Below are 9617 nucleotides of genomic sequence, written 5' to 3'. Positions count from 1 at the left end.
ACCGTAAAATCACTCATTGTTAAGAATTTACAACTAAGTTAAAATAGATTTTGGATTGATTGAAGCCAAATAATAGTGTGCTATATATAGTATTTTAATTGATAATGGTTGTCAACAACAAGAAGCAAGCAGTTTGATTGTCTTCATAAGTTGCGAGAAAAGACCATTTTTTTGGGCAGTACCGTCAATTAATATAATTATAAATAATTAGCAGAATCAAACAAGAAGCCCGTCTAGCTCAGTTGGTAGAGCGCAAGGCTCTTAACCTTGTGGTCGTGGGTTCGAGCCCCACGGTGGGCGATATTATATTTTAAAATTTTAATACTAAGCTTTAATGAGATTTGCAGTATATGGAAGAAAAATAAATATTTGCACTCTTTTTGGGAGGGAAGATCTGCAAATATGCACTTGGCCTTGCCCTGTCATTGGAGTACGGCATTTAATACCTTTTTTTGGCATATTCTAAGTAAATTGATTCACCATTTCATATCACATAAAGGATCACATTGATCTTATCAAAGCAAGAGGTCACAACTCACATCGAGGTCCCTAGATTCGAAATTCCTACAATAACAGCATACTCAGTATTATTCTATACCGTGAAGTCTGAGAAAGATAGTGTGTACGCAGACCTTATCCTACCTTGTGAGGATTCGAAGTTCCTATATAATGAAAATTATTGAAGTGTGAAGCTAATGGGACTTCTTATTTTTCAAGTTGAAAAGGATGGTAATAAGTAATAACATATCTAAAGAAAATAAATATTCTATATCGATGATATTACACCAATAACATACCCGGTGTAATTACAAGTAAGGTATGAGAAGGTCGTGTGTACGTAGTTTTACCTTACCTTGTGTGAGTAAAGAAATTATTTCTGATAGATTCTCGAGTCAAGTCTAGACTGATGATATTACGATAAAATATAACAAAAGAATTAATGATGATAAAAAAGCAATAGAAAAAAAAATTATTCATATGGCAAAGAGAGAGAAAAAAAATCTAAAATAATGGGGCAAGGTTGTATGGAGCATTAACAAGAGTGAAAGACTGCTGCAGTGGGAATGGGCTGGGCCTGCCATGCTCCATTGCAATTACTCAACCTGTCCACCTAAATCACCAATCCTCACACAAGTGGAAAGTTGAAAAAGAAATGAGATTTAAGTGTTATATTGTTATAAGAAATATCAAATTATGGTGGATGTCTACTCTTCCTCCATGATATTCATCTTAAATGCTTAATGACATATTCAATGACATATTTTCTTCACTTTTTATGCCTATATAAAGGCCTTGTAATAGATAGTAAAACACACACAATTGAAGAAGAAATAAGAATATCTTCTCTCTTTCTCTATATATCTCTTAGCATGTTTTTTCTTGTTCCGTATTGTTACTTTGAGTTATATTTTATAACACGTTATCAGCACAAAGTTCTAGCCAATTGAGTTGTTATGATACGGCCAGTGTTGGTAGCGTCATTTAATGTTAATAATATGGTAAGAACGATGACAGTATAAGGTGTATAACGCCAACATATATTCGGCCATCACGGTTAGCCTTTTCTAATTAGTTTTCAAGTTTCTTTACACTTTGCTATTTATGTTTCCATACATGAACAAACTTGCTTTACGAAAAAGTTTTTCTTGAAAGTTCATCAAATCATATAAGGATTTTTGGTGTAAAGAACGATAAATATTTTTTCTATAACAAGTATTATGTTCCTATATGTTAATATTAAGAAACACGAAGTGAAGACTTTTGAGAGAGCACATATTTTTCGTTCCTATTTTATCACATATCTCTTCCATCTTAAAGTGGGATAATTATCACAAAGGACACGTAGATTTTAATTGATTATGTATTTTTCTATATTTGCTTGATACTTTTTATTTGATTGAATTCAATTAATGAAAGTTCGCATATGTAAATTAAATTCAATCACCACTAATAGTGGAAACCCGTCCCATAAGTCTAAAATAAGACATGATGTTACCGTGGAGGTATGAATGGATGTGGACGTGGTAATGGACGAAATTATAATTGTCATCATTATGGTAATGAGAACAATAATGACTCTCAAAATAATCCTTCACTTTGTGAAAGTGATGTTTGCCATTGATATGGCATGAGATTTTATAAAGCACGCATGGATTATTATGTTCCATTCCTGAAGTGAATGTGAAAACAATGTGATAATCATTATGAATACATATTCATTCTTGCAAAAATATGAACGTGCTAGTAGTAGTAAATATACCACACTCACCTCGAGAAGGGGGTTTGGGATGAAATAAGAAAATAATATTATTATTATAGCATGAATGGTCGTATCTATTGTACGCCAAAATATTTTGGCAATGTTATTATTAAATGACAACAATAATGCAAGAAACAGATCTTGTATCTAATTTTGACCATGACCATAATGGTATAACTTTCTCTTTAAAAGAGATATTCACCATATAGATTTTGATGAATATATGGTAGTACAAAATCTAATTGAAGGCTCTGAAAGAGCTAATATAACTCTGCCTAAGGGAACAATACTTATTATAGAGAATACAATGTTCTCCTCCAAGTCCAAGAGGAACTTGTTGAGTTTTAAAGATATCCGTCGAAATAGATTTCATATTGAGACAATAGATGAGAATAATCTCGAATATCTCATCGTTACCAAGAATGTCTCTGGCCAGAAAAGGGTTATTGAGAAGTTCTCATCTTTATCTTGTGGCCTGTATTGGACAAGAATTAGTGCAATTGAGGCACATTCTATCTTAAATCAAAAGGTTTCTAATTTCAATACTTTTGTACTTTGGCATGATCGATTGGGACATCCCGGATCAATTATGATGAGACGAATTACAGAGAACTCAAATAGGCATCCATTAAAGAATTTAAAGATTCTTTTAAATAATGAGATTTTTTGCACTTCTTGTTATCAAGGCAAGTTGATTATTAGACCATCACCAACAAAGGTTGGGATTGAGTCCCCTGCATTTTTGGAACGTATACAAAGGGATATTTGTGGACCTATTCACCCACCTAGTAGGTTGTTTAGTTATTTTATGGTCTTAATAGATGCATCTTTTAGATGGTCTCATGTGTGCCTATTGTCATCTCGCAACCTGGCGTTTGCAAAATTAATGGCACAAATAATTCGATTACGGACACAGTTTTTCGATAATCCAATTAAGTCTATTCGACTTGATAATGCTGCTGAGTTTTCATCCCAAGCATTTAATGATTATTGCTTATCAATTGGGATAAAAGTGGAACATCCTGTAGCTCATATTCACACTCAAAATGGCCTTGCAGAGTCTTTGATTAAATATTTGCAATTGATAGAAAGACCGTTACTCATGAAAACGAAATTACCCACTTCTGTTTGGGGTCATGCCATTTTGCATGCAACAATGCTAATTCATCTCAGACAAACAAATTATCATAAATATTCCCCGTTGCAATTAGTTTCGGGTCATGAATCTAATATATCCCATCTAAGAATTTTTGGATGCGATGTATATGTGCCTGTAGCACCGCCATATCGCACCAAGATGGGTCCCCAAAGAAGGTTAGGAATATATGTTGGGTTTGAATCGCCCTCCATTATTCGCTACCTCGAAACATTAACGGGAGATTTGTCACTGCTCGATTTGTAGATTGTCGATTCGATGAGGCATTTCCCCAAAATTAGGGGGAGAAATTGGTGAAATCAAATGGAAAATTTTGTGAAAAAATACATCATTGTCTCATCTTGATCTACGTGCCTCTATTTATGAAAAAGAGGTGCAAAAGATTATCCATTTGCAGAAAATAGTAAATCAAATGCTAGATGCATTTACAGATCTGAAAAGGATAACGAAATCACATATCCTTGTAGAGAATGTTCCAATCCGTATTGATGTCCCCATTGGACAATCTTCTAGTGTCATAGCTAATGAGTCATAAGCACGCCTAAAGCGTGACAGACCATTGGGTTCTAAGGATCGAAATCCTAGAAAAAGGAAAATAAATGATCAAGATGACACTACGAATAAGTCTCATAAAGAAACCCATGATTTAATCAATCCTGAGATTCATGAGGAAATCAATGAGACCGAGACTCAAGAAAATAAGGAACTATCAATAAACCCAATCGATATTGAGACAGATTTGAATTGATTGAATATAATGGTAGATTATGTCTTTGCATACAATGTTGCATCTAGCATTATGCAAGATAAAGAGGATCTTGAATCTCAATCTGTTGGAGAATGTCGACAAAGACATGATTGGCCAAAATGGCAAGAAGCAATCCAATTTGAGTTGGATTCACTTGCGAAACGTGAAGTTTTTGGACCTGTAGTCCAAACATCTAATGGTGTTAAGCCGATTGGCTATAAATGGGTATTTGTACGTAAAAGAAATGAGAAAAATGAGATACAAAGATATAAGGCACGCTTTATTACACAAGGATTTTCACAAAGGCCTGGCATCGATTATGAAGAGACGTATTCTCCTGTTATGGATGCTATAACGTTCTGTTATCTCATTAGTCTTGTTGTCCATGATAAGCTTGACATGCATTTAATGGATGTGGTTACAACCTACCTTTACGGCTCACTTGATAATGAGATATACATGAAAAATTCTGAGGGATTTAAAATGCCTGACGTACAAAATTCAAAGTCCAGGGAAATGGTTTCAATCAAATTGCAAAGATCTTTGTATGATCTAAAGCAATCAGGAAGAATGTGGTATAACCGCCTTAGTGAATATTTATTAAAGGAAGGTTATATAAATGATTCCATTTGTCCATGTATTTTTATAAAGAAAACAACATCGGAGTTTGTTGTACTTGCCGTATATGTTGATGACATAAACCTTATTGGAACTCCTACAGAACTCCAAAAGACAATTGATTATTTAGAGAACGAATTCGAGATGAAAGATCTTGGAAAGACAAAATTATATCTCGATTTGCAAATTGAACATTTGGCAAACGGGATTTTTGTTCATCAATCTGCCTACATAGAAAATGTATTGAAACGGTTTTACATGGATGGAGCACATCCATTAAGTACTCCGATGGTTTTTCGATTACTTGATGTGAATAAGGACCCGTTTCGACCTCAAGAAAAGAATGAAGAGCTTCTTGGTCCTAAAGTACCATATCTTAGTGCAATTGGTGCACTAATGTATCTTTCTAACACTACAAGGCCTGACATAACTTTTTTAATTAATGTCTTAGCAAGATATAGCTCTGCTCCTATAAGGAGACATTGGAATGGAATCAAATACATATTGCGGTATCTAAAAGGGACTACCGATATGGGCTTATTTTATGAAAATGATTGCAGTCCCGATCTTGTTGGTTATGCCGATGCTGGGTATTTATCTGACTCACACAAGGCTCGATCTCAAACAGGCTATGTATTTACATGTGGAGGCACTACAATATCTTGGCGATCGACTAAGCAATCAATCGTGGCTACTTCATCTAATCATGCTGAGATAATTGCTATTCATGAAGCAAGTCGAGAATATGTATGGTTGAGGTCTATAATACACCTTATTCGAGACAAATGTGGTTTGAAGTGTGACAAACTACCCACAATTTTGTATGAAGACAATGCAGCATGCATAGCTCAATTGAAGGGAGGATTCTTAAAAGGAGATAGAACAAAGCACATTTCACCAAAGTTATTTTTCACACATAATCTTCAAAAGAATGGTGATATCAGTGTGCAACAGATCCGTTCAAGTGATAATATGGCTGATTTGTTTACCAAATCTCTACCGACGTCAACCTTCAAGAAACTAGTGTACAAGATTGGGATGCGAAGGCTCAAGGATGTGAATTGATACTCTCATCAGGGGGAGTTAATATGCGGTGTACTCTTTTTCCCTTACAAGGTTTTGTCCCACTGGGTTTTCCTTGCAAGGTTTTTAATGAGGCAACCAAAAAGCGTATTTCTAAACATGTGTACTCTTTTTCCTTCACAATGATTTTTTTTCTCTAATAAAGTTTTAATGATGCACATTATCTATGGACATCAAAGGGGAGTGTTATAAAAAATATCAAATTATGGTGGATGTCTACTCTGCCTCCATAATATTCATCTCAAATGCTTAATGACATATTCAATGACATATTTTCTATGTTTAATGACATGTTCAATGACATATTTTCTTCACTTTTTATGCCTATATAAAGGCCTTGTAATAGATAAGAAAATACACACAATTGAAGAAGAAATAAGAATATCTTCTCTCTTTCTCTATATATCTCTTAGCTTGTTTTTTCTTGTTCCATATTGTTACTTTGAGTTATATTTTATAACATATATCAAGTTATTATAATATTTTTCAGATCACCATATTAAGCTTGATACGAAAAGTTATTTACTATTGTGAGTTCACTTAATATACGCTGTTAGTGCATTGAACTTAGACTAAAAAAATTATAGAAGGAACATATAGTATAAACAAAAGGGTTGTCACAATTTAATGGATGACTGCAAAATGCTATTGATATCTCTAGTGCTACTCTATTATTCACAAGAATTATTAATGTTGGAGAGTAAAGTAGAAAAGAAATAAGAGTTACTTATAAGTTGTTGAATAATCCTAATGGTATAACGTTTTTGGAAAAAAAAAAAACCATACATATTTGACTCAAAGCGGACAATACCACACTTTGTTAGGAATATGAATTTTTTAGCCTAACACTAAGGTCACCTTGATTTTGGTCCTATGTAATTATAAAAAAAAAGTTTATCCTCAATCACTTCACTAATCGCTGCTAATATTCTGGCTACGCTAATATTTGTGTTGTTATCTAATAATAACAATTATTGCATGTGATATTTGGACTTCTGTATTCTTTTCATTGCTGCATATATGTACAAAATGCATAAAGTGGTCAGTTTATAAAAAGGACTTAAAATGTTTCAACTTCTGTAGGAGTGGACGCCCCTTAATCATCCCATCTTATATACCATGGTGAGAATCTTCAACTATTTTTTATTAAATTATGCCTTGCGTTAAAATACTCGAATTAATAATCATAGTTAATTGGGTCAATTACCAGCAACTTGTTATTCAAAAACATAGTCATTAGATTCCGGAATCATGAGACATTTCTCTGTAATTCTTGACATGTATGCCTTTTTATTTATTACTAATAGAAAACCTAAGATTCTTATAGCCAATTTGAGGAGAAGCAGAAACAGATTTTGAGAAGTAGAAAAATGTAGTTTCTCTCTTAAAACACTTTTCTGAGAAGCACTTTTGAGAAAAATACACTTATAAGCAGTTTTCAAAAGTTTGGTAAAACACTAATTATTGCTTAAAAGTATTTTTTAAATTAATTAGCCAAACATAAACCGATTCTTACCAAAATTACTTTTTTGAAAAACACTTCTCAAAAGAAGCATATTTTAGAAACTTGGCCAACCAAGCTATTAAACGGGAATACCTCACCCCTTTTCAAATTAAATCTAGTTTATTACTACTTAGTATACGATCCGGTATTTTCTAAATATAAAAATCGGGTAAGTTTAAAAGGCTGTGTAAGTAATTTATAGTCGAATAATATTTATAACTTGTTTTACATTACAAGTTCCAATAAATTTTTTTTCTTTCTTAAATTTCGTATCTAATCAAACATTGTCACATAAATTAAAGCGCAAAAAGTGTTAGCATTAAATTTCAAATTTATAATTTAGAAGTTACAACAAACTCAACACTAAAATTTTTATAAATTATACTTTCTCCGATCCACAGTAATTGACCTTTTGTCATTTGGCACACACCTTAGAAAAAATACTAACTCTTAAAAAAATTGACTAAATGACCCTTAATTAAAATTTACATATACAGTCAACCCCCTCTATAACAATCTCGTTTGTTCAGATATTTTTTGGCTTTTACAGTAAATGACTGTTATATACCTATAACAACATTTGATGTTTAAATATTTTTTGCTGTTATAGATAAAAATTATTAAAATATCAATTATTTTTTCTTTTTTAATGTTATATATAAAAAATAAGAAAATTATTCAAATTTAAAATCGCAAAAGATATGCATATTTCGCTAGTTAAATATTTAAGAAAGCTAATACATTATTAATAAATTCATAACTAAACGTATAAAGATTTAAACTCTAAGGCAGACATTTTTAAACTACCTAAAAAAATAAATCCTTTCAAAATTGATGGAAGAACTTTGTAATTGTGGCTTGTTTTGTAGAATTATTCTCTTACTAGCGATATAACGCTTGAATTAGCGAAGATTCGTGTCCAAGTTTTCAGCAAAAAGGTATCCAATAGCTTTCATTCGGAGACAATCTAAGAGCTTAACAATTAAATTTTCTATCTAAATAATTTTTGGAATTTGTCAAATGGAAAAATATATCATGTGCAAATCTTCAGATCTTATATCTTATGCAAGATAGAAACTTTTTTAATGGAAAAGATTGTGTGCATATTTTTAAAACTATTATTAATAATCTTAATGATTATATATGGTTGTTATAGAGGATTAATTTTACAAAGAGCATTCTTCTATAAATATGGTCGTTACTGTTATAGGTATTGTTATAGAAATATAAAATATAACTAAGAAATCGATTATGAGTAAAACTTGACTTTTATAACGAATGACTGTTATATAAGGATTTTGTAGAGGTCTGTCTGTACTTAACTTGACACATTATAACATGTAAATAAGGACAAATTTAAATAATTAAAGTTAATTTATTTTTTTATTATGTAAAAAGATATTTATTTAAAAACCAAAATTTGAGAAGAGAGTGGCGGAAGAGGCGGAGCTAGAATTTGAAGTTACTGGATTCGAAATTCTAGTTCTTTTAAGTTATTGGGTTCTAAATTAAAAAATTATAGATATTCAATAAAATTTTTATAACAAATATAGGTGTTTGAACCAAAATTATTGAATTTGGTGTGCAACCAAAAAAGTTCATTGGATTCGGAGCTCTCTGCCTTACACGTACGTATGAAATCCAGCAATCCATGTGCTTCATAAAAACAAAAGCAAGTGGCTTCGCTATTTTACTGTGTCAAAAAACATTCAACCACAACCAGTAAAAGGAAATTTAAATACATAAGATAATGATAGAAACAGTCACGTACTCTCCAATAGATTCTCATGTCAGTAGATTTATTTCCCCGTGGGGTTCTTGCCTCTTTTGTCTTCTCCCCTTAAATGATATTTCAATAACATTATTCATGTTTTTTTTTAATAGTATATTCATGCTTTTTTTGAACCGAAAATTTATTAAAAACAGTCTTTATACATGTAGAACAAGATCGAAGCAAGACTACCTACAACGTACACTAAATATGTTTTTAGATCCACTTGTAAAATTATACATAATATGTTATTATTAGTGTTGTTGTCTGGTATATAAAAAATAAATTTTGTTACTTATTCTTTTTAGTATCTCAAGATAGAACTAATTTTATACTCCCTCGAGTTCATTATAGTTATCGTGGTTACTAAAAATACAGTAACAAATTCAAAATACTTTTTATTTTAGAAAATCAAGATGTAGTTAATTATTTTTATTCCAGTTTGTTGTTTGAAAATTAACATGTAATTGTTCTTGA

The 9617-nt window shown here is 31.7% G+C and overlaps 1 non-coding gene across 1 annotated transcript; it reads left to right on the top strand.

Annotated features, from left to right (window-relative positions):
- Window positions 1–227: 227 nt before the first annotated feature.
- On the top strand, window positions 228–300 carry TRNAK-CUU (transfer RNA lysine (anticodon CUU)). Its single transcript has one exon. It is a non-coding gene; the product is annotated as a tRNA-Lys (tRNA).
- Window positions 301–9617: the final 9317 nt, after the last annotated feature.

This window comes from Nicotiana tabacum, chromosome 13 (assembly GCF_000715075.1).
Source record: "Nicotiana tabacum cultivar K326 chromosome 13, ASM71507v2, whole genome shotgun sequence".
Classification (NCBI taxonomy): Eukaryota; Viridiplantae; Streptophyta; class Magnoliopsida; order Solanales; family Solanaceae; genus Nicotiana; species Nicotiana tabacum.
Note: the sequence above shows the minus strand (reverse complement) of the source record. Positions and strands in the feature narration are given on the sequence as shown.